The sequence below is a fragment of the Phaethon aethereus genome, assembly GCF_964289735.1.
Source record: "Phaethon aethereus genome assembly, chromosome: 10".
Taxonomy (NCBI): domain Eukaryota; kingdom Metazoa; phylum Chordata; class Aves; order Phaethontiformes; family Phaethontidae; genus Phaethon; species Phaethon aethereus.
The window spans coordinates 24,700,395-24,726,677 of NC_138586.1; positions in this window are offsets into that span (position 1 = coordinate 24,700,395).

Below are 26,283 nucleotides of genomic sequence, written 5' to 3' on the forward strand. Positions count from 1 at the left end.
GCCAACCCCGCTGCGCAAACCTCCAGGAGCCGGTAGACCTGCTCTGGCAGCAGACGTGCCACTGAGGCTGGGGACGTTCAAAAGCCAGATCCAGACCCCAAGCCTGGTCTGGCTGTAGGAGACAGAAAGGCAAGGTGCCGGCCGCAGTCCTGGCTGCCCTGCAGCTGGGGGTACAGAGCCTGTCACACGTGCAAGGCGCCATTCCAAGAGGCAGCGAACACTTCAGTGGGGATATTGTGGGTTTCAGCGACGGCTGCAGGAAGAGCTTGTGAGGCCAAGAACAAGAAACACTGCAACCGGCGCCTCATGGCTCACCCAAAAGCAGCCCGGAAGGGCCCAATAAACCCCGTTACCTGGAGGCCACTGGACGCACACCATCCCGCAGCCACCGCACTCACCTGAGCCCCCAGCCCCTCCCCAACGCGCCAGACTCTGCCCTCATGGCTGCTTGCGCCCGACACCCAAGCGGAGGGAAGAAGGGTGCGCGGTAAACCTTTGTCCACCATCCTGAAGCCACCGGGACAGCAAGAAAAGGAGCTGAGGAGCACATTCACACCCGGCTGGAACACCATCTCTCCCTGGTAAAACCCTCCTCCATCCTGCAACTTCCCCTGCTCTTTATGCGCTGTCTCATCTATGACTAATTTAGATCAAAATCTCCCGACTGCCAGCAACTCATCTGCAGCATGTGTGTGTGTGCGAGCCGGGGGAGCGCACACACATGCATCCTGGTACCAAGTCGGGCTATGTACACATCACTATCGCTATTAACTGTAATTCATCCTCATCAATGAATCACGGTCCCCAGCTGGGACTTGTGGCTTTTGCGTCCCCTGACCTGCCCTTACCGAAGTTCACCCTGCCCAACACCACTGCTTTTCCCCTGAAGGGAGATACCAAAAAGCTCTTCTGGCGCAGGCAGACATGCTCCCAATGCCAAGGGGGGGGAGCCCAAAGCTGCCTTCAGTCCCCCTCAAGCTCAAGGTGTACTGTGGGGTGGGAGGACAGCTTTCTGCATTGCCAGGAATGCAGAGACCCTGCAGGTTTTGGTGTCCTAACCCCTGTGGTCCTCTGGGACCTCCCAGAGGAGAAACAGGAGGTCACCCCCAAGGGACCGATCCTCCCCCATCCCCAGCCACCCTGTCCACCAGGCAGGACGGGGACCTGACACCTACCGTGCTGACCCAGCCTGGCCCACGGCGGGCAAGGCCGGCAGTGTGGGGCTGGCAGCGTAGGGCCGGCGCTGCAGGCTGCACAGGAGCAGCGCGGTGGGGGCACAGCCCAGGCACACAGCTCGTTTTTGAAGGGGCTGCTCCTCCTTCGAGAGGAAGCTGCGAATGGGGAAGATAAGGCTGAGGTTAGATAACAGGAAATGTCTGGATGAGAGTGACAACATGTCCAGGTTGTGAAAGCAGCTCTCCCCATCCTGCCGCCACGGCCTAAAGCACACGAGCAGGGCGAGAAGCGGCTGGGGGAGGGCAAGCACCTCATGCCTTCAGCCCGTGTGACCGTGTCCCCTCAGAGGGCCTGGGCCACACGGAGCTGGTGGCTGCCTTCCTCGTGCCCCAGGGCAGGTCTCTGGGGAAGCTATGCCAGCAGCCACACCAGCTGCCCCAAGTCCGGCCACTGCATGGCCACCGGCCCCTGGCTGTCAGGCCCCGCGCCCTCGGCTGGGGAGGGCCACCGAGGCAGAAACCACCACAAAGGCTTCGGCTCCAGAGGCAGGCTCATTCCCACGCTCTGCCCAGAGGGGTCTCTTACCCCTCCGGCTGCGTAAGGAGCAGAGCCCTGCTCACGGGGGAGAGCTGACTCTCCAGCCCGCACAGGCAGTTTTGCTCCAAAAGTTTCCCTGCAGGGCTCATCTCCCTTCTGAACACATGGACACGGGCAGCAGTGCCTCTGTTCCTCTGTGCCCCGGCACTCGCGTGGGCAGACGGGCTTCACTCTCCCGGCCACAGAGCCTGATGTTAGAGCCGGCACCGTCCTCCGCTCCTGCCACTACCAGTGCCGCTGCACACCCACCAGCGTCTCGGAGGTCCCGTCTCTGGAGCAGCTCAACATCCACAGCTCCCGCGCAGAAAAGCAAACACCAGTGTTTTGTTTCGAGTTATAACCAAAGCAAGTTCCACTGTTGCTCACCTCCTTTCCTCTCCTGGACCGCCCGCAATACGAGGTGCTCTCGGGTACACACCTCATCCTCTCAGCGTTATTTTCCTCTAACCTGGTGGGGAGCACGACTAGTCAACACAGCTCTTGAAACGGAGGCCAACGAGCTGCCTGTGCTCAAGCTAGCAGTACAGCTAGTGATGCAGAAGCCAGATTGATTCAAGCAAAAGCAGGAATTTTAGAGAGATGTTCCTAGTCTCTCTAGGCCAGCAGGGTGTACAGCATATTTTGTAAGGCCAGGACTCATTAAAAAATACGTCACCCTGTCTGCACTATATTTTGCCATCAGCTAGCCATGCCAGTGCGATGGAGACTTCAGGATCCTTCTTGTGGGACCAGCACTCGGCTTCCACCTTTTCAGTTTTTGCCTCAGGTTTTCCTTTCCTAGCATCCGCACTGCTGCAGCCAAACCGCATGGAGATCCTCTAGTGCCTGCTGCCAGGGCCTGCATTAATCCAGCAGCTTTCAGTTACGTTATCAGCATGCTTGGGCTGCAGCCACATATTTTATTCTGTTCCTGCAGCGCTGTACAAGCCCCTGATCTGGAAAACGCTTATACCTGCAAGTAACTGTGCACACTGAGCTCCTTGGGAGTGCTCACAAGCTACTCCTGAACCTGCACGTGGACACGAGCGAGGCCAACCTTCCTGCTAAAAGCAAAACCTGGCCCTTGTGCCCAAGGGATAGTTAGATAATGAGGAATACGTTACTGTCCAGTTCCCCTTTCATTTGCCTGTGTTTTAAAATATACAATAAAAGAGGAATGGAAAGGTCTGGGTGGTTTTGTTGTGTTTTTACTTTGGCTTTAAATGGGGGAAAGAAGTAGATTTGTTCATGTGGTTTGCATAGCTTTTTTCCTAGGCTTTGTTTTTCACTCTCTCTTTCTCCTACTTGTACTCAAAAGACTTTGAAATGGATGAACTTCCAAGACAAGGTCTATGGAAAGAAAAAAGGGCAGATGTTTTATTTCCATTCTTTGTGGGGATGCAGCACAAAGAAAGTGCTGAAAGAGAAAACATTTGGTCACTCTCATTGGAACGTAAGTCCGTGCTGAATTTAAAAACCTCATGAGAGACTGAGAACACCCAAAGCAAATGCCACTACATTTTGTAACTTTCAAAAGCTCAGACCTAAATTCAGATCCAAAATCCTCAGTCCACATCCATCTCTAGCAGAGATCTTACCAATTATCTTCTCAAACAGAAGCAGTTAACTATGCATCACCCTTCATTTTCTGCTACATGAACAGAAGATTTGAACGAATCACTCTTTTTTTCTAGTTTCTACACCAAGCTGGCAATATGATTGATATATAAAACACTGCAGCTTATTTCTGATCTTGCTCACGTGTCATTTACATCTATGGGATTCACTGCACTTTACTGATACTAGTCCTGATGTACAACAGTGTGGAGCAGAATTGATTCAGGCCCCCAGGCAAAGAAACAAGCTGAGGACTCTGTGTGTGTATGCGTATGCAAAATGTAGAGACTATTCAAATGTTTTCATTAGGAGAACAAGAGCAGTGTCAACCCATGCCTCCACAAATGAAATTGCCCTGAACAAACTGCAATGCTCAGAGCAAGATTGGCTTCACCTTCATGGCAAACATCCCCATGCTGCTCTAACGTCAACCGTAGAAATGCACTGCATTTCTTATTCAGGAGGTCAGAGCAGTTAATCAAAATGGTCTTTTTTGGCCACTGCATCTCAAAAATGAATTGTGGAAAGCATCAAACGCAGATGCCCAAACTACGGTATTAAATCTGCAGATAGGCTGGTAGGTAAAAACAGCCCTCTAGACAAGAATGTGGATCCCCGGCCTCCAAACTGCAGACGCCTGCAGATCGGGTCCTTTGGATCTCAGGAGTTTAGGAGACTCTTTACAAGTCTAGTGATTTTGTCCTGCTCATTTTTGCGGCATCTGGCCACACCTAGTAGCAAGCCTGGCGAATCTGGGATCTGAGTCATGTGGAACAGTGCTCTATGGATATTTCATGCTCCCCTTGGGTGGTCGCACAAATTATTACTACCTTTACATTTCCAGGGCAAGAAACAGACTAATTAAAAAAAAAGAACAAAACAACAAACCAGTAATCAAACTGAATCAGTGTGAAAAGCAAGACCCCTGCACACTCAACAAAAAGGCCTAAGGGCATGTCTGCAAACCTCCCATCAGAAGCTGAGATTCTTCACTGACGACCTGCATTGAATCCCTTGCCTGCATCCCACAGTGCTATCCAAACCTGCTAGCTTAAAGCTTATTTATGTATGCCAGCATGAGCTTCAGTCAATGAAAACCTTCTAGCAAACATGCCACCACAAGCCTGAGCCTCATTAACTGGGTCAGCAGGAGATCAAGTGTCTCCCTCCAGCCAGGACACCCTGCTTTGCACTGCACCTAATTGCTGCACAGTCCTATAGGCCAATGTTGATGACCAAGGTGGATGTTTCACAGCAAAGCTGATTTCCTCTACAGTTTGCAAATGTCACCACACTACCCCACGCTGTGCAATAGCCTTGAAATTGCACTCAACATTTCCTAATCAAGCTAGTTTTTTTAGTACGTTTGCAGCATGCAGCTCTGTGGCTTGCTCTGGGAAGAGGAAGAAAGGAGGTAGAGAAGCTGGGGGGATTACAGACTGCCAACAAATACTGTCTCAGAGGTTTCTGCATAGTGTTCCCCAAACCACAACATTTTCTTGGAAAACTTGAAAAAAAGTTGCTAAAAATGGGTGACAGAGTCCACTTGATTAGCACGCAGCAAGTCATCTCACACTGTAGTTTCAAGTTCTTGAACTTTTTACCTGCCATGGAGTAAGGCACGAAGGATTAGCAGGTTTGTACTGGACACAGACAAATTTGGGCTCATTCTACACCAGTGCTGCTCCGCACTCATTAATCCGTACTGGCTTAGCTAGGGCCAGACGAATGCAGACTTTGGTCCATCGGTCAGCGTACCTTCAGAGGATGCCAGGAGACTTCCTTGGGATAGTTCATTGAACAGATATCTTCAAAGCCAACATACTCTTCTTGATGAAGGATTTAAAGCTATATGTTACCAAGTCAGGCCTGATTCCCATCATCGGTGACCGTCATCTCAGTTTCCTCAGCCAACCCAGTTCAGCCATCCAGCAGCATCCAGAATTGAGGCCATCATTTTGAAGCCACCGTATGAAGAGATGCAAATACAAATTATTCATACATCAAAATGAAAAATACCAAACCACTCTCCCTCTGATTCTCCTCCCAGGTGAAGAATACCATTTACTCCTCCATTTGCTAACCTTTTTAAGTATCACTTCCAAATTGTTTTCCTCCATCCTAGGTCTTGGAGACCTTTCAGATTAAATCTCGAAGAGCCAGTTGCTACTGGACTTTCTCCCAAGCTATCTCTATGAACAGCAGTTGCTGACTTGCCCTGCAGCACAGTGTCAATGCCCCAGGGTCTAAAGAAGCCAGCAGCAAATCCTCCAGCAGTCAGCTCTAAACACCATCCTTGGCAATTTGTCCAGCTGTCACTGAATTCTGACACTTCTCAGCATTGCAGGTGCTGTTTGGGTGAGGCTGAGGGGTCCAGCATGAGCTGAGCATGAATGCACAGGGGAAGAACAGTACAAAGAGGGTCTTTCACATGACGCAGTGAGGGGAGGGGAAGAGGAAATGGGAGACCACCTGAGCCTTACATCTGGAAGCACTCACGGTGCTGTATTCTCCAGGGACCAAGGTGGTGTGAGTGTTGTCACAGTTCCTTCCCTCCAGAATATGGTTGATGAAGCCACAGCTTAGCTCTAGGCACTAAAAAAAACACTACATGATGCAGGAAAAATGACAACTATTCCTTGAAGGCTGAGCTGTGCATGATGGAGGAACTCACTGGGGACATCCTCCCACAGCCCTGGCCTTTAACCCGTGCAGTTGGGCACTGTGGAGGAATCTCTTCAGCCAGCAAGCTAGGTCAGAGACATTGCATCCTCACCACCAGTCTGCCTGTGGGAACAAGACTTCATTGCTAGTCTGCCTGCTTGCTTCTGCCTTCAGCAAAATGCACGCTCAGCTGAACCCTGCCTCACTGGCTAACCTGGGCTTTGAGTTGATGAACACCTTGTTTCCATTTCCATTCTTTACATAATTCAGAAAAGAAAAAACAAATCAACACACCACGTGGACCTTCCACTTTTGCTGTAAGTGGTATCTCCCTCCCTTCCTGCCCCTTTTTCAGGCAGGCACACAACAATGAGTGTCAGAGGCTGGACTCCAGCAAACAGAGGATGTTTCTGTTCGTGGTTGATTATGCATTTGTCACTTTTATTTTAGACTTCTGGTTAAGAAAAAAAAAAGAGCAAGAGAAAAAGACAGACACAAACCAGAAGGTTCAAAGCTGTTTTTCAGATGGACAGTGACAGATAAGAAAACCCCACTAACTGTCACACTATTGAATGACCCAAAAGACATGCTGTACAGCACACACTATTAATAATAGTATACAATGAATAATAGTAGTGTTAATATTGTCATTCTAAAGAAGCAGAAAAATAGAGGTCAAGGGGATTCAGGTAGATTGGGTTCATTCTTATTCCCTCTTAATTAGTACATCTAGATTTTTATATGAGTAGAGGAAAACCAGACTTCCTTTTGTTTTCCCCAAGTCTGCCATCCCTGTTCATTCGAGACCAGTTCTCTGTTTACAGGTGCCAAGAATGAATCACAACCTTGCCTCAAAATAAGCTCATATTGCAGCCATCCCTCTCCTTAATTCCAGCACATCATTGAAAAAAATAAGGCCATGTTCTCCCATATTTACTCCCTCAAAGGACTATATTTTCTCTTGCAGTAATCTTGTTATGTGGCTAGACAAAGAGTAAAGTCTTACTCTGGGTGTGCAAGATTGATAGACTTCATCTCTTAAAGAAATTAGGAGCTATGGAGCTGCATTTTATTCACTGCTGATGTCAATGCAGTTACTCCAAACACATTATCCCTGAGAACAGAATCCAGATCTGGAATACTAGAAAGACAGCCAGCGATTCTCTCTTTTTTTTTTTTTTTTTTAACATAAAAAAATTTTAACAAGCATTTCAGTTGTCAAAAAGACAGGCTTGTGTGGATTCTTTTTCACAGACAATGAAGACAGAGAGCAATTTGGCTTCTGATGCTAATTGTTGTCTTTTACTGAACATTCTAAATTACTTTTCTCTGCATATTACTTTCAGAAACCACGTATTGGCCAAGTTTCTCCGCTACCAGTCTCTGGAGATCTTATCAAACGAACATCCTGGGTACAAAGCACTGATGAGTACTACATGGCATAGCAAGCAAAGGCCTGTATTAAACTCACACGCTCTTGCTCTGCGACTACAGTCCTGAACTATATATACTAGGCCCTCTCCTGCATGGGAACATGTTAGGAAAAGCAGCTTGGCAGAGCAGTCTTCCTCAGACTGCGCCCCTCCTGTTGCTCAAGGGGCCATTGCTGGCAAAAGCAGTTGGGAAAATCAGGGGAAAAAACCACATCAGGCCCTTTAACTTCAGAGATACCACTTCTGAAAGGCTCCCGGGTCACGGATAACTGGAGACCAGGACTGCACTGGGGAGATACCAGCTGCCCTGTTCTTCCATTCTTCCCTTGGCATCTGCTGCTGGCAAACCCTAAGCGATAGGGTGCCGGGATGGCTGGCCCCTCGTCTGACCCTGGACAGATGTTCTGCTCTTCGGTTAAGCCTCAGAAACGACTGCAGAAACATGGGACCAACAGTACCAGGAATACCTGTAATACCAAAACCGTGTGTCTATCAGTCCTGCGCTCCCACAGGCAGCCACCACAGCATCGCCAAGATGTCAGCACTTGCTGTTCTCAGACCCTTCGTTTTGGGCTTCCGGGAGGAGGCAGATGCGTAGCTTATCACTCACTCCATTTTTAGCACACAGAGGGCATTTCAACACTGCTGCCTTTGCTTGCAGAGTCATTGTCGTAGGGAAGTATGTGACCACCAGGCTCCAGCTTGCAGCTAGTGTGCCATATTGCTCAACAGTGACAGTTGGGTTTACATCAGCCATCCTCTGTGGCAATGAAGTGCTTCCCCAAGACCAGAGCTGCTCTTCAGCTGCAGAAACCATCGTAACAGAACCAGAGGGGGTTTTGCTGTACAACATATATCTGTCTCTCAGCCCATGAGGCATCATGCTGCTGGGCCTCCCTGTAACCATTGCATCAAACCTCTCCCGTTTGGACATAGCTCTTTGCAGCTGTTGTCCCCAAAAAACTCCTCTCAGAGCAGGATCACCTGCTTCACCAGACCCCTTCACAGTGGGACAAGAAAAGCCCAAACAAAATTGTGTGGGTTGGTACAATTGCCAACAAGTTCTGTCGACGTGGGAGCCCTGGTTTTCATAGCATTGCCTTGACTTGCAATGTTTTTCACCCTTCCTCTTCTTCTGAGACTCTTAAGAGAGTATTCACTAAATCATATGCCTCCACGCTATAGCTGAACTGGGACAGAGCAACCAAACAGACTAGAATATCTCCCACACCCACTATTTCCAGCACATCTTCCCTCTTGTGATGGAGCTCTTGAGACATTCCAGGGCATTTTCCACTCCACTGAAATTCCATCAGCACACCTCTTCCCACTGCAATGCTTCACATGATATTGCCTAGAGCAGGGACAGAGGCTGAAATGCCAGCATGTAGTAATTGGGGATTTCTCCCTCTTCCCAGAGCAGCTGAGTTGCTTGACATTCTTTACTCAGTCAGGTATGAATCAGAGACTCCTTCAGGCAAAGGCATGGAAAAATAAGAAAGGGAAGAGGTTTTATTGAACCTGATGGCTTAATCGTACCCCAGGATGTGAATGCCAATGATCTTTGAAAACCCTCAGTCTGAAGAGTTCAAATACATAAACTAACATCTCCTTTCAAAGCAGTTTATAGAACATTGCACAAATCCAACACGGCACATAAAAAGTCTATTTTAAGCAGTACCCCAGCCTTATTCAGACAGTGAACTTACACTTGGCACCACAAGAGACAAGAAATTGCCCATCAGAGCACACGGCCTGAGGAAGGTATTAGTGTCAGAGCACTGATTACCCCGCTGAGCAGGTTAAAATGCCAGCAGGCAACCAGACAGGCCTCCATAGGCTGCCTGCAGAGCAGATCAGAGGTCTTGATAGGGTCAGGGCTGTTCTCATGGCTTCCTGTCAAAGGTTGGGTAAATATGAATGTTGAGTCTTAAAACTGGAGCAGACAGGGTAACTTTGTGAGGCAGGGTAATTTTTCTAAGCAGGTAAATTTCTAGCCTGATGGGTAGGTGCTGCAGATGTGGTGTTCTCAAGCAAGGACAAATCTGCTCTTGCAGTGTTGCATGGAGGAAACCTCAGTGCAGAATTCAGCAGGGCCTCGAGACAGGCATGAATATTTTTAAAACATGTTCTGCTGTGTATCACTTCTGTATGTGATATTAAGATTTTACCTAAGGATTTGCAACTTTTTAGTAGATACAAAGCCAAATTCAGGGTGACTGATGCAAGGAAGGGGAGAGAAACCTGGCAGGGAACACGCTTTGCACCAAAAGCCACTGCTCCGTGCTCGCATCGCTCTCGCCTCCTCTAGGATCGCGATGCGTTGTCCTCCTCCCCTCGCCAACGCCATCTGCTCACAGCCCGTCCAGAGCACGCAGCTGTCAAGGCACACGGGGCCCTCAGCAGCCCCTCTTTGGCTGTGGCCTCGCACTTGGAGGCGGTCAGCGGAAACCCGACGGAAAAGAACACACACTTCAGCCACGACGAGAGGCCACGGAGCGGTGGCCAGACCTGACCAGGGCCTGCGACGCAGCCAAGGGAGGGGAGGGCCAAGGTGAGCACGTTCCTTGAAAGCTGGGGGAAGGCTCTGAAAGGAGCAGATGGTCTCCAAGGGCTCACTGCGCGCCCAGCTCCTGCGAGGCTCTCTCGTCCCTTGCCCGCGGGACTGAGGCAGACGGCGGCATCTGCAGGAGGTGCGAGCCAGGCCAGGCCGAGAGACGCTGCAGACACGGCAGGGGAGGGCGAGGCCTGCAGGCGTTCCTCGGTCCCGGGGAGCCGCGGCCGGGCGCCCCCGGGCACGGCGCGTTTCTCCGCTCTCGGCGAGCGCCAGGGCACCGACAGCCGGGGGCGGCCGGGCCCGCGGCCCTCACCGCCCGCCGCCAGGTGTCGCTGCCGCCCCGCGCCGGGAAGGGGCCCGGGCCCGCGGGCCGCCGCGGCGCTACCGCAGGCGGGGCGGGGAGCCGGGCCCCGCGCCCCGGGCCGCCCGGCAAGCGCGCCGGAGGGGTGCCGGGATGCCGCCGCTGCCTCCTCGACGGCCGGAGAGTTGGCAGAAACCCGATTTCCACGACGGGCGGTGCTGTGGAAGCTGCATGGGAACATTCTTTGCAATCCAAGGCTCACAGTCTCTCCAGGGAAAGAGCTGCTGCTCAGAAAAACACAAGGAGGACTTTTCAGTCCGGGGGCCGGGTTTTATTTTTAAAGTCCATGTAAAAGTAACACAAATAAAGACTTGTGCCTGCTTGCAGGCCCAGAAAACAGAGCGGCAGAGCAGTAGCAGAGGCATTTTCCCAGGCAGCTTCGAGCACTCCTGCTGAATAACTGCAACTGAAGGAAAAGCAGCGCTACTGAATTCTTTGTCCTGGGAATCGCCTTCCTACAGCTAAAGTGTGACCTTTGGTATCATGATGTCAGCTACAGCATTCTGCTAGGATGCGATTAAGAGAAGAAAACAAAGGGTCTGCTAGTTACAGTAATCTTAAGGAACCTGGTACTTGTCAACCTCCAAACCAAGCAACAATAAACACCAATGCAGCTGCTGCCTGCCCTACCCCTCCTCATCCCAGCACTTCTCCCTAAAGCACATGTGCTTTCAGAGACTATCAGCAAGTGTTCTTTGGGAATGTTGGAGAGCAGAGGTGCTGGCAGCTGCCCATGACGGGTCCGATGTGTGGTCACAGGGTGCATGTGCATCTGCACAGGATTGCCTTCCTGTTGAGCATCTGTGGCCTCACTGAGCCACTGCACAGAGGCGACAGTGGGTGGCTTTCTCAGGCAGGCAACAGCTGCCACCCTCAGCAGAAAAGCAGGGGCGCCAAGAAAGCAAACTTGCAGAAGTGAACTGGCTGTTCATTTTGTGCAAGCACTGCCTCTGGTTCATGTTGGCAGGAGGAATGAATTGTTTTCAGGGCCTGCAGACTGAGAAATCGGGAGGGCAGTAGGGGAGCAAACAAACATTTCTGCTTTTTCTGGAAAACAGGTAAATGCAGGCAGTGCATCCAGGGAAGGTAACTGGAGGTGGTCTTGCCTTACCAGCTTCTTGCTTAAACCCCTCCATGCTGCCGCCTTTGCTGTCCCTTATGGTGTAAGGCCAGTGGGAGAGCCTCACAGAGGTCCAACAGGGAGCATACAATGGATACCAGGAGGTCAGGGCTTTCTCTTGACTCACTCTCTAGCCCTGTTTTCAGCCATGTCTGCTCTTAATGGCTATTATAAGTGAAAAATCTTTCTCTGAAGCCTACAGCTGCCTGTCATACCCCAAATATTTAGAATACCTGCCCTGAACAGGGCTGCAGCACCTTCTCCTGCACATCCCTTCTCCAAACCCCAATCTGTTATGGTACCTGATTGGAAGCAGGCAGTTTTACTTTACTTTAATACTATCATTAGACAGACCCACGATGTGGATTCATTGTCATAGTAGACTTTACACCTTGAAATCAATGCCTTCCCTTTGCTCTTAGCAGTTCATCTATCTTGTGTTTCAAACTCTTCAACACAGGGGTAGTATTTATCACAATCACTCTGCTGAACTGTAATGCAATACAATCATAATTATGTACATGTATTTGTATGAGAGGTCAGGGCCCGACTTTATGAGGGCCTATAAACAGACAGGGGAGAGGCAATTTCTGCCCCAGGGGACTTGCAGACTATGGAGCACAGACAAAACTGAGAAGGCAGCATTCACCACGATTGAAGTACTGGGTGCCAGATCACATGAGTGATCCTCAAGTTCAACCCCTGAACTGTTGATGACAGCCCCAGGCCTCCATGGCAAAGTGCATCTTAAATACAGTGATGATTTTAAATTGCTCAGCTAATTAACACACCTAAAACTTACTACTCCTACAGTTGCCATAGCCTGATGCCAAGCGCCTAATTTAACTTCCCAAGCTAATAGCCTAGCTCCCTTGCTAGGCACATCATTGATGTAGAAATGTAGATCCCATTTTGCCCAGAAGTGCCTGCAGAAGCTGCACCATAACTACTGCCTATCCTGCTTCCCTCCTGCATGAACCACAGAGTCAAGGCTTCCAACTTTGGCTCCATTAGAGATGCCTGCATTGCATAGTGTAACTACACTCCTTCCAATTCCTCTTTAAAAGATTCCAAACTGCCCATATCATATTTGGGTGGCTCCTTCTTGGGCCCCTTTGGGAACCTATGCAAAACTTTGCTAGAATTGTGCTTCGTCTGACATCCAGAGGTAGCCTATGCTCCCCATCATCGCCTCAGTGGAAGACATGTGCAGGACTCCCTACATGATTTTTGCACCCCAAGACCTGGAGAGGCACACTCAACCTTCCCAACTTACATTAGGGGTCAGAGGCAAGAGCCAGCAAATAGATGGCCTTCAGAAGGACAGGTACTGGATCCACTCTGCTGTGACAAAGCAGACTTGCAGGGCAGCTTTGACTGTCAAGGCACAGAAATCAGCCCTACCGTCTTTCCCCCACTGGCATAGCTTTGCATCCTTCAGCCTGACCCTTGCAAAGGCCCTTCTCACTATCTGGCAGTTACAGTCCCACAAGTTTTGCAGGTGTTTCCAGTTGGGATGAATGCTGTAACAAGCTTTATGGTACCAGTGCGTCAAGACAGGGGAAACTTGAAGAACAAAAGGGATAGGTGAGCAAAAGACCACACCATGCAGCCAGCACTGGGCGTGCAGATGATGATGCCGCAGTGCCAGTGAGTACTCACCACTGGAATGTCCCACAGGAAAGGGGCCAGTGGCTGCACCATGGCCAGGAGGATGTGAGATGAGGTGAGGCACCGAGCTGACCCACAAGCTGCTCACATCCTGAAGTGGGGGAGCCAGCCCCAGGCTGGGCCACCATTTGGCTCTATAAGTAAGTGCCAGCAGGTGGGTTTGGCTGGGCTGCAGAGACTGATGGCAGCTGCAAATCAGAGTGGAGCAGGGGCAAAAAAAGGGATGGTATTAACTTTGCAAGGACACCTGAGCTGAATCATCAAGAGTATCTGCACCTCACGGGGGGATCAGAGTTCCCACGAGCACGTGGAGCAAGGATAATGCAGATGAAATGGCTGTGCCTGTTCTGTAAGCTGTATGGTTGTGCCGATGTACCTCACTCATACAGCAGACCTGGAGCTTCCCTGCTGATCTGTGTGGGGCTCTGGCTCCCACTCCTGGGATCCTGCAAGCTTTCCTGCTCACAGCTGCCCAGAGGTCATTCATCCCCTCTAAGCAGCTCTTGAGTCACACACTTCCTGGTGCAGTTTGTCAATGAAAGTGTGTTTTGCAATGTCGTTTTCTCAGGGACTGAAACATTTTGTTTCTCTGTTCAGGGACATGTTTTTTCACTTTAATCAATCTTTTAGAGATCAATAAAAATATATGTGCATACTGAGTGGGGCACGGACCTCCTTAAATTTCCTTTCATTTATTTGATAAAGGGTTCTCCAGTTTCTTTCCATATGTAACATTTGTCACTTGCAAAAACATGGGAAGAATAAAATAAATGCATATTTCAGATATTTTTTTCTTTCAGCTATTGGTTCTTAGCCTTTTGCGTCATGTTCCCATGAGAAAAATAAAAAACATTTCTTACTTCACGTGACCTGAGAGTTTGGGGGTGTTTGTCTTTTAAACCTTTTCTCACTTTCTACAGACACACACTTAGACACACACAGGGCATGAAAGTAAGCTTGTCTTCCCCTATTTTTTAGTTCACATAAAAAAGATTGGAAGCATTTCACTGCTAACAAAATCCTGGCTTTAGGATCTCTTGAGCTTGCCACAGGCTGGAAGCGTTTGGCCAGTTAGATCGTACCTCCCCTAGACCTGCCGCTTTTGGTGGGTACCTGCTAGGCACAACTGGCCATCGGCCTCAGTGCTAACGCGCAGCTCTCCTCTCCCTCCCTCTGTGCAGCGCAGCAGAGACGCAGGGGCTGAGGCAGCGCAGATGGAGGCAGACGCCATGTCTGAAAGGGGGGCTTGAGTCCTCCCGGGCCTGAGGCCGGAGGCCCAGCAGGAGCTGTGGCGGCCGCGGGAGCTGCCGCCGGGGCAGCCGGGGCAGCGCTGCCCAGAGCCAGCCTGCTGCCGCTGCTGGCAAGCTGTTCTCCCACCTGTCCGGTTAGAAAAGAGGTCGTGGGGACCACCGTGGTGGAAAGTCTTTCTGGCAGGGAGAACTTGAAAGACAAATGCCCCTAAAACCTGCATTTTAGCTGTGGGCCTGATTTAATGTATTAGCAATAAAGCCTGACAAGGTCCTGGAAAGGCTGAAGTGGCACAGTGGGACTGCTTCCCATTTTCTTTCATTCCTGGCTGGCCTTTATCCAGCTTTAAAGGAGGGTTTTTCTTCCAAAAGAAAATCTTCCTCCCTGCTAACCGGTAGCCCACAGCGCAGCAGCGCCCGGGGGGAGCCCCGGCACCGACGTGCGGGAGGCGACATGCCGGCCATCCCGCCTCGCAGCCTGGAGAAGAGGAGGGGAAGGCAGCACCTTCCCACCCAGCGGTCGTGCATGTCTGCAGCACAGGGCTGTTTGCACAGAGAGGGGCACGTCCCTTCCCCTTGCATTGCTTTCACCAGGACCAGACCTGGTTTCTGTGAGGAGCGCCCAGCTCTGCTGACAGCACTGAATAGAACAGGCCATTCCCTGAGCCCTGGGGTCAAGCAGCATGGGTTTGGTTGTGTCCACAATATGAAGCTCTTAGTCCTTGGTCTCCAGCATGTGGAGGCCTTGTGGTCCTAAGGCGTAAGCCTTAATTTTTCACACCTTTTTTTCCGGTTCAAGGCACATGAAAGAACACACATTCTGTGCTGCAATCCATCAGAGCAGTGTTTTCATAGCATAAAAGTATACACTTGCCCATGCTGCCTATTGGCAGTGGTTCTTGATTTATGATATTGTCCAAAAAATGTTCAGGCATCCTTTTGGAGAGTATTATTAGCAAAGGCTGAAATAGTGCCAGGGTGTGAGCTAATAATTAAGCAGGACAGATGATCACTGGTCCAGTGCTTAAGGTCTCATGCTGGCAATGTTTTGTTCAGAAGTGTAGAGACACAGCCTGGGAATCAACTGAAGCTGGAGGGACGGGATCTGGGAAGTATGTAGTTTATACACTGCTCTGCCAACTGGGACATGCCACAGCACCAGGAAACCTTGGGCCTTCCTACACTGCTCTTTGTTTCTTCTTTTTCAGTGACCATCAGCTTCTATACCACAATTCCAGCACTGTAATGTTTATATCCTTGTCTAAATCATCACAAAATCAGTTCAGCTATGAAGGCTGTTTTGATGCAAAAGAGCAAGAACAGGAGTGATAAGTATTGCACGCTGAGGGGTTCAGGCAGGAATGGAATGTGGTGGACGTGCTAGGTCAGCCTGTGCAGCAAGCAGAGCATTGCCACCTGGAGAACAGGAGGAGGCTTTTCTCCAAGGAGAGTGACAATATTCGGGCATCACAGGTAGCATCAGCGGTGCCATGCTCAGGTATTGTGGATACCAAAGCAAGTGGGATCAGGGCTGCATGCGATGATGAAATGGTTTTGAAGGGCTGCCTTCACCGATCTTCTTCAAATGCCCAGTAAGCTACTTTGCTCCCACTATTAGTAGGGACAGAAATACCATGGGAGCAGGATTGGCATTGGGAAGGAATCATTGCTGATTATTCCTAAAACTCGGGGTGGTCCACACTTGGTGGAAAAGTAGTTAAAAACATTTCAGGGTCATTAAGTTAAAAGAAAAAGCATTTAAGAACAAAGGCTTTTAATGTGTCTTGAAGGACATTAGAATCTTTTAAACAGCTCATTTTCTTCTTCTGAGAGCAGCAGGAATTATTTATAGTCACTAATGTATTCAATACAGTTCCCCCTCTGCAAGTCTTCTGTTTGGACACCCCCCCCACCTTATTTTCTCTATTTGACTCACTGTTTAAAACTATTTGCTTGTTCCAGTCTGAGAACATATCCTCCATTGCAGTCTGAGAACATATCCTCCGTGTGCAGTCACTTCGCAGGCAGCTCCCAGCTCGGATGTACTAGTCAGAACCTGACCTTCCTGGTAAATACACCTTGCTCATAGGGGGTGTCTGTTCCCAGTGAGATGGCCATGACCAAGGGACTGCCCTTTCTGCTGCCGTTCCCTAATTTATTTTTTGTTCTCAGCAAGCTTTGACATTAGTTCACATTTTCTTAGATATTTCTACCAGTCAGTTTTTACAAGGACCATTCATGGAAAGTGAGGGCAGAAGAAAATCCAACTATTTTATTTTCCAAAAGGGAGACTACAAAGAGATGTCTGCCCTCCGTGGCATCTGTTTCAAGCCTCATGTCTGGGGTGGGAAGATTCGTACATGTGGAAAGGCAGTTTGGCCCAGCATAAGTTGGTTCCCTGCAGCACATTCCCAAGCTGTTTACCAAGCCCAGATTGACATGATTTAAGTAGCAGGGCTTCCATCCCCTCACCTTAGGAAATGCTGCCAAGGTTTTGCAGATCTTGCTGCTAGGACTTTTTTCTAAATGGGTTTCAATCTTAAATGTCCTTTTGCACAGTTTCATCCCATTGGTTTCAGATACAGTCTAAAATTAAAAAGAACAACATGAAACAAAGCCAAGGGAAATGCATTAAGTCATGTTTGCAGAGCACGTTAAGAGAACAGGACAACATGTCCTTGGGAGGACAAAGAAATTGACCATTAATAATATATCTCATGGTGCAGACACCAAAGAAATTTTACAACTGCTGTGAAGTCAGTGTGTATTAACCTTATAGAGCAGACCTGCAAAATGAGCATAGGGATCAAGGTAGCTCAAGGTAGGAGATTACAGGGTGTGTGTCTAGATCTTGTGAAGCACCGAGCAGCCCTAAGTCCTGCCACTGCACAGTCAGAAGGTCTTCTCCAGCACTGGGCACCCACATGGGAATGTTCTGGACCTGCTGGCTTGCTGGATGCACACAGCAAGTGGGTAACTTTTAGGAGCAGAGCTCAAACTCAAGAAAAGTGCATTAATCTCACTCTAAGTATCTGACAAATCTTGTTTAATTGTACAAGAGTTAAACAGTATATGGGGAATTGTAGAGGTCACTTCACTGAAAATGGATTACTATTCTAAACCCTGGGTAAAAGATCTGAGTCCAGTAACCTCTGACAGTAGCTGTCATTGTTCCACAAAAGAGAGTTTTAAATTGATTTAATCTTTCCTGCTTTTTGTAATAATCAAGTTCAGCTGAGAGTTGTGCTGCAGATGGAAGGAACAGTCCAGGTCAGCAGACCCCAGTATCTACCAGGAGACAGAAGTAAGAAGATAGATAGAAGAGATTTGACCAAGGTGATGAAAGAAGGCAAAAAAGTGAATGCAAAAACTCAACAAAGACAAATTAAACAAAGTGGAGATTTCTCAGTGAGTGGAGTGGCAGCAAAGCAAAGTCTAAACATGCTGGGACATTGGGCCAGTCCCGAACCCCAAACCATCTGAATCACTGCCAGTGGTTTTCCTTTGACAGCTTCAGCTGCCAAGGGGGAAGGATTGGGCAGCAACTGCAGATGAGGAGATCCAGATACCCTCACAGCAGGTACTGCACAGATGGCGACAAGCTTGGTATCTTTTGGGTAACACATTGGAGTCCTAATGGCAGCAACATGTATAACCAATGAGGTCACCGGGACTAATATTATTACAACAAATTCCATAGGAATTAATCACGTTTGAGCCATAATGATAACAGAGTGTTGGTTAGTGAATTATGTCTCAAGTCTCCCATCCCTCTGGCACTCGCTTGCAGGCCACTTTCTTGGGATGGGGCATGGACTGTTTTCTTTCAAAAGAAAGCAAGCTTTTCTTTCAAAAGAAGTAGACTGATTTTGTCTGACTGAGGTTGATTCTCAGGTAGGCCAGGTTTTTGTAGCATAAGCCATTACAACTGCAGTATGCTATATGTTTGTAAGGCTTTGTGTTGGGTTTTTTAACTCCTTTCTATGCAAAATGCTGTCAGGACCCTGGGAAAGTTCCCTCACCAGCCTTCTAGCTTTACGATAAATGTAATCTCTTTATAAAAACACACACTTACATAGATTACACCAGCCTGGTGCTGGATGTAGTGTTCGCCATAAATCACACCACTGCCATACCAAGTCTAAAACACAATGAAAGAAATATCTTGGAGAATGTCCATCTTAATGTTTGTTCTTTGACAGCAGAAAACTCAAGTGAAAGGTTTTTATTAGTCCTTGCACCAAAAAAAGCTTGTGAGATCTCCAGATAAAGGTTTTCCTGAATGAATAGATCACATGGATCAACATATACCAGTAAACAGAAAGTCTTATGACCATGAGAGGGACAACCCATGTGGGTGGAGCAGCTCGTGTGCATGTGTGTGAGATCAGTAAGTCTGGTAACGGTGCTGATGTCCAGCATGCCCATACTCCCTGGTGCTGGGTGGCTGACAGGCTTTTACCAAAGGAATGAGAGAAATAAAGAGAATGAGAGCTTTGACCAAACTCATGGAAATCAGAGAAGTTGTTAGCTGAATTGTACATCACAACGAAGGTTGAAGTCAGGTTAGTGGCAGTGAGTTATCCATGGGCTATTTTTCTCAATCTGGTCATGCCAGAATAGCTGCTGTGCTTCAGTTTCCAATACAAAATCTGTCTCTGTTGCTCATGTAGTAAGCAGGAAACCAGCAGGAAAGAGTGAAGATTCTACAAAAATTCCTCCTTTTCCTGTATTACTGGCTGTGCTGATGCTTTCTTTGCTCAGCTCTTGTCTGACTCCTGGGCACCCATCCAGATTTACCCTCTGTCAGGAGACAAAAAGTGCCATTCATAGACTGAAAACTGGAACCTCAGTCTTGAGAGACCATTTGGCTGACAGATGTTTCTGCTCGTCTGTCTCCATCATTATTTTTTTCTCCTACTAATTTCTACCCAAGGAAGTGCATGGCACTAGTGCAAAGAAGGGAGAGGAAAAACCCACAAAAAATAAAAACATTTTAAAAGCCTTGGGACATGAAATCTTAATCAAACACTGTAGGTCTGGTTATGCCTGCAGGGGTGCATCTGTACCTCTGGTCTGGGTGGGAGTCTGCCTGCAATGAATATTTCATGCAAATCAAAGGGCAGATGTTACACAATGTCTCTCAACTCTCATTTCACAGAACAGGGAGCATCAGCAGCCCAGCGGTTTGCAGAAATGTCATCTTACAAAATTTTCAAAGTTGTGCCCCAGCCCTGCAATGAGCAGAGACATCTCTGCCCAGGGCTTGCCATCGGTGTCAAGGCCTTTGATTTAAGACCAGCAATCTTAATGAGGGATGTGTTAAAGCAGGAGGCCAGTAAAGTATTGGGCAAAGCTCAGGAGGAATTCTGCTTTCTTAATTCCTTGAGAGGATCACATCTCATCTTATTCTCACCCCCTTCACTGAGTCCCTGATGGATTAAACTATCCCATACGAGCACAAAGTTCGGTAGGTTTTGTCTTTTGAAACCATCTTCACACACACCCTCAATAAACCACCTTACACCTGGACAGCTCTTTAGCTCCTTTTCTACACCCAGTGATGGATGTTAGCACCCGTCGTCTTGCTGGCTGTGTCCCCTGTCCTCCACTGCTTCTGGTCTCCCTGCCTCTAACCAAGTACACCCTCCTGTAGGAAAGACTGGCTGTATCACTTCTGCTGTGATGAAGGGAGCTACTCACAAGGGATGTGAAATAACTCCTGAAGCTGTGCTTACAGAGAAGCTAAGAAACGAAGGAGGTATGTTGGTAGTGAAGGTGTATCTCTTGCAATCCTGTGCTGGGGTGACCATATCAGACTTTCTCTGGAAGACTTGTGACTGCAGCTGCAGCTTTGGTGCAGTCCATCGCCTGCTCAGGTCAAGCCGAAGTCAGCATAATCAGGCAGTATCTGATTGACTGATTATATAAAATAGATGAGTGTTTGTCAGCTCCTCCTCTGCTGCACAGGTATAACCAGGTACCTATACTACAGCTAAGCAGAAACCATCACCTTCCAGTTTGTGGAGACCCTTTTTAAAGGCACTAAATACATCCACTAAAGCTTGACTGTGACCTATTCAGCCCTCCCCATCAACATGAAAGAATAACTTCAGGGCGTAGCCATACTTCAAAACTTGCTGCTACCATTTACTGGGATGGGTAGTAAAGCAAGAGAGAGTGACTTAGGATACAGAGTCACCTTCGTCAAGGGATACTAAAAGCTTGGAAGATAAGCAGGTCCTCTGAGCCTTGATATTGAGCAAATTCAGGAGCAGGTTAGGTAAGTGCAATTGCTCACCACAGCAAACAGTGGAAAGTATTTAATTGTTTAGAATAAAAGATGATTCAGGAAGAGCTGTATTATAGCTCTGCCTTCTGTGAGAGATGTCCTGTTTTACTTTTTTGTGTATGACTGGCTTCTCTATGTGAGCCATGAGGCCAGAGTGTTGGTCTTGACCAGGGCAGCACAAGGTGTTAATGTGTTTGGATGGAGCAGGGCATAAAAATGAAGAGTCGTAGTTTGCCAAGCTGTGTTTCCAGGCCCTGAGGACCTCCTCCAGACCTCATGGTCCCTAGCTCGGGGCGGGGGGAAGGCCTGAAGCTCTGCAGAGGGCACTGGAATATGTAGGGCTTCTCAAGAGAAAGTGAATACTTTGAGCTGTTGTTTTTCCTCTTTCCCCCCCCAAACAGCTAGTGGCACGGGGTGGAGGTCCTTCAACTTCTGCAAGAATCAAGATAATTTTCGATGTTGTTTCAAAACAATGCCTTTTAAGGAGAAGAAATCCATGCCAGCAAGTGGTCTGCATGCGTCAGCCACCCAAGTGTCTGAAACGGTTTCCACTGTGCGGACCTACAAAGCAACTATGGAGTTGTCACAGAAGGTAATGCTAGCAAGACGTGAGAGGGGCATCTTTACACTTTTGCAAAGTTTTAATGATCTAAATAAAAGCGTGTGGAAAGAAGGAAAAGAGATGTCTGCGTCTGCAGTGCGATGTCGGTGTTGTGCTATGCTGCGCAGGGCCTGCAACCCAGCGAGGTCCCATCTCCCCTCCAGGTCCCGAGCGAGCAAGGTGTTGGGGACCCAGAGCAGGGTCAAAGCAAAGCGAGGAGGGTTTTGTCTCTTGGAGGCCTCCTGAGCACACATCTCTGCCTGGATGAAGAGGGGAAGGGGAAGAGGAAGAAGGGAGAGACTTAGGACGGTGGACGGTCCTCGGCAGCCCCCGAGGTTTCAGACCGCTCTGCTGCTGGGCTGCGTGCAGGCTCCACACCGGGATCCTGTGAGGGGGAAGGAGGTGAGCAGTGGAAATGGGAAAAATTCACAGCGGTGAATTCCTGGGCGAGGGGGACAGGGAAACTCCAGGAACAGGAAAGTTCCTCTATTTAGGACTTGTCATTTATTTTTAACATGGGGCCTTGGACACATGCACTGTTGATACTGATCTTGCAAAATGAGGGCGGAGGGGTTTCCTTGCAGCAAGGCGTCTGTCGCACCGGGCACAGGATGGGCTTGGGAGGTTTCTGATTCCAGGAATGTGACTTTTTATAGATCCTGATCCAGGAAATAAAATGACGTGGTTGATTTCTACAACTGAGATACACAACGTGCAGCCCTTGCACGCTAGGCAGAGTAACCAGAGGAGCACAGCAACAGCACAGGCACAAACTTGGAGATATGAAGACTGGAGAGAAATTACGTATTTTCATTGGAAGTCTACAGCTGAGAGGAATATGAAAATTGTGCAAAGGGGACATTAAGTTTACTAGTAACCTAACAAGTAAAACATCCTTATAGTGAGATACAAGCTCCCAAGAGAAACAGCAAAAGCCTTTGTATTTTAGCTATGCAATTTTTATAGCATTGCAACCCCTAATCAATTTTAAGTCCATCTCTCGGGCCTTTCAATGCCATGCTAGATAAATCCCTGGAGCATATTCTTAGATGATATTGTACTTGTACTAAAACTTATTAAAACACCAACAGAGGCAAAAAGCTGAAAATACAAGTGTAGTGTACATTTTTTTTCAGGATTGGAAACAGTGGCCTTAGAGAAGTAATACATGCTTGTGCTTCTACATCCACATGCCCAGCATGAAGGGGAAATGCATAAAAAGACAAAAATAGTGCAAAAGGCTTTAGGTTGGTCTGGGATGGCCACATGGCTCCACTCCACCTTCTCTTGAGGTTATATGCAAATCGTTGAAGCAGCTTATCAACTTTAATATGCTCAGGGAGTTTGCCAAAATCAGACCGCTCTAATCATCACCCTCTTTCAGCCTACTTTAATGATGAGTTAATTGCCCATGATGAGACTTTGATTTTCTTGGAATGCCTTAGCCCTTTGTAATTTTCAGGTTCTGGCTTATTCACAGGCATTTTCATGAATAACTGCAGTCCTTCTTGAGTAATAAAGGAAGACGATCCCACAAGGGAAACTGAGATATGTATTTTCTATGTGTGCATGAGGTACCTGTCCATTTGCTTCTTTTCAGCCTTTAACCAGGTTTCATCTGCCCCTGTGGAAGTCAATCCAACGAAGCCAATACCCATTTTCTCTCCAAACTGTACCTCTACATGGTATTTTCTTGCTCAAGCAATGATGCAGCTGAATGGAAAATAATCATGGAGCCAACAGTTTTCAACATGGTGTAAAGCCTATGCTGCTGCTGGAATCTAAATTGGACAGCTTGAGGCTTTGGGGCTTTGCAGCAAGGACTCTTTAAATTAGGAATGTGTAAAGACTTTCCTGTGGTTTGGCACATGGGCAACATTCCATAAATGCATCACAGAAATTAAATATAGAAAAGACCTGCTGATAGGTCTAATTTTGCTTGCATAGCACAGAATTGACTCCTATGGGACAGTTTGCATTGTTTGCTCAAGAAAAGTTTAAAGTTTCCTAGGTGATGAAGCTTCCACCAATTCTTTTCAGGAAACAATTAACACCCTAACACATCTCAGTGTCAAGAAATTTTTCTGAGATTCTTCCTACTTTTTTTTTTTTTTTCAACATACAGCTGCTAGATATATCCTACTGGACTGATAGAAATAATTTTGTTTCCACCTGAGTGCTTACACTTTCAAATTTTTCTGGAGCGCTGCATGAACTAGGCAGAGGACAGGATTATACATATTGTGATCTCCCAGTTCAATCCTTTTTTATTCCTTCACATAAGCTTTTCCCTTAAAATCCCCAATCAGCAAGTTTTTCTTTTCTAGATCCTCCCTGGTTAAATCACTGCTTTTTCAGCAAAATGGTGAAATGGATGGATGAAAGTCTCACAAGCGCAGGACACGGCATACGCTGTCCAGTGTTTTGCCTTTCTTAGAATGAACGTGCTGTAGGAGTTTTTCGTGGGCTGTAATACCCTATAGGTTGCTGAGCTGTCAGTCATTTGGGCATTTGTTTTATCTTCGACCACAAGTACAGTTTTTAGTATCAGAAAGGATGCCCAGGCTTTAGCAACCAGGGCACAAGCTCCTCTTCAGTACTTACTTGGTTCAAGTTCAATGCATAATGTAGGTGTCATCTTGGTGTTTGTGGAAAGCTTACTCATGGCATTTAGCCGCTCTTTAATTTGGTACGGTGGATAAAAGTTAGCACTGTAGCTCTGGAACGAGGTGTGTTGGCAGAAGTGCTGGGTCTGGACCTAGAAATGGAGCAGCAGTGAGGTGCCACAGCGGAAGAGAGCAGGTGAGCCAGGAGCTGAGATAACACCAGCGGGGCCGGGACCACGTTCATCGGTGCTGCTTACAGCTGCGGTAGCGCGGCACCACTCGAACACGGCTGTGCGAGCAGTCGGGACTGCAGTCAGAGCACGAGTGAGTTAAGAAAGGCTCTGATGGAGAGCACTTTTCTGAGACCTCAAAGCCACTCTCATTCATCTTTTTTCTCAAGACAGGGCACTCGCCCAGCTGCTCACTTGTACAGTGAGATGTACTCCGTTCTTTGTTAAGTGCTGTGATCTGCAAATGAAAGGTGCTATTTAATTTGGAAAATGAAACACTATTTGCATGTATGCAAATAAAATGCAAAACTGCTATTTCTGAGAAAATAATTTTAAGATTAAAAACATCGCTAAAGGAGGTCTGTTGCCTTTTGCTCCCTCACCAAACACGAGTGGAACAGTGAAGGTGATTACTCAGTTCCACTCAGGCCTGCTGCTGCTGCTGCGTCTGATGACGGATGCTAAAATACTGTACAGTGAACTTAGATGAATTTGTCTGATGGGGTCAGGTTTTATATCTTCTGAGAATAAATGTTGTCCTCTTCCCAAATTCTTCATGCCTGGCATCCCCTTCGAAGGACAGTTTGCAGGAAGGAACAAACAGGAATAAAGCAGGACGGCAGCCCTGACACCCAAATATTCAGTGCTTGAAAAGTGATAAACAAGCCCAAGCCTGACTGCAGCCAAGGACATATATATTGAGTCTGTTAAACTTTTTCTGTGCCTTCTTTACTGATTTGTTTAGCCTAACATATCTTTAGTATGTGTACAAGAGAATATGAGGCTTCTCCAGTGGGATTCATGTCACTTCACTAGAAGTTTATAAACATTTTGACAGTTTTCATACCATTAAGGTTGTTTTTATATTCATATATATGAGCCAAGCTTGTATATACTTTCAAGCGCTAAAGATTTATTCATTCTCCTTTTCACTTCCTGGAAACACAGCAGCAATTCCTAATCTGGCCAGCTTGCTTTGGGCTCTGGAACAAAGTTTTTCACAGAGATACTAAAACTGGATCAACCCTAAACTGGAAACCCATATGCTCAACTTCTACCTTATCTGTCAGCATAAGCCTTTCCCTCAGGAAGACAGTCCAAAATCATGGCTGCTATTGCGTTCTCTCATTTCTGAGGGTTTTTTTGTTATCCTTTTCTGTTTGTTTATGTTCTTGATGGATGGAATCATAGTGGAAAATGACTGATTCAGCTGGAGAAGAAACCGTAGCCTCTGCAGACTGCATCTTTCCTGTCACTCCTGGGACGCTCCCACAGTGCTCCAAGCCCAGGAGACCTTGCTGGGGCCTTCACAGAAGATCAGCGCCAGGCGCCTGCAGGAGCAAAGTCTGCAGGGTGAACAGTAGAAGCGGAAGTGCTGGCTGCCCGCGGACCGGTGGCCCTAGTTCCTTCTTCCAGGCGCAGCAGTGAGCAACCTCCTACTTCATTTTCCGAGACTGGTAGCGGTGTGGCTCATCCCCCGAGCGGGCAGGTGAGCGCCACTTCCCCGCAGTGACAGCGAGGGCGCGGGGAGATGAGTGCGTTCCGCGGGGCCCGGTGCAAGCCGCAGGCCGGAGCTGGAGAAGAAGGCAGGGCGCCCGTCTCTCAGGCGGCCAGCGGGGCCGAGGCAGCACGCTGCGCGCCTCACGCCTGAGCCGCGGCAGCCGGGCCCTCTCGGGCTGCGTGCCTTGGCTAACGCAAACGCAGCTGCAGGCCCGGGCAGCCTGGACGCGGGCGGCTTCTTCAGGAGGGCTTTGCAGAACTGGCTCCTGTGAAACACGTTTCTCACGCGTGTTTCGGAGCACGTGAGAAACGGCGCTCTGTCACGGAGCGCATGCCTTGTCCTCAGGGGCACATCGATGCTGAGAGCGTAACTGCAGGACGGTTCAGCAGGGATGGGATCCCGCTGACCCCCTTGTGAACAAGCCACTTTGGGAGGTCTCTGCTAGGAGAGGGCCTGGACATGGCCCTCACGATCTTCCTGGAGGTTGCTGAGAGAGCAAAAGAGGGAGGCGGAACGCTGGGTCCAGCAGCGGTGCGCGGTTTCTCACATCCGCTCCCCCAATGCCATCCTGCTCACATCCTCTCACCACAACCCTCCGTCCGTGTTGTCCTCCGAGTCCGTATTTCCTTCC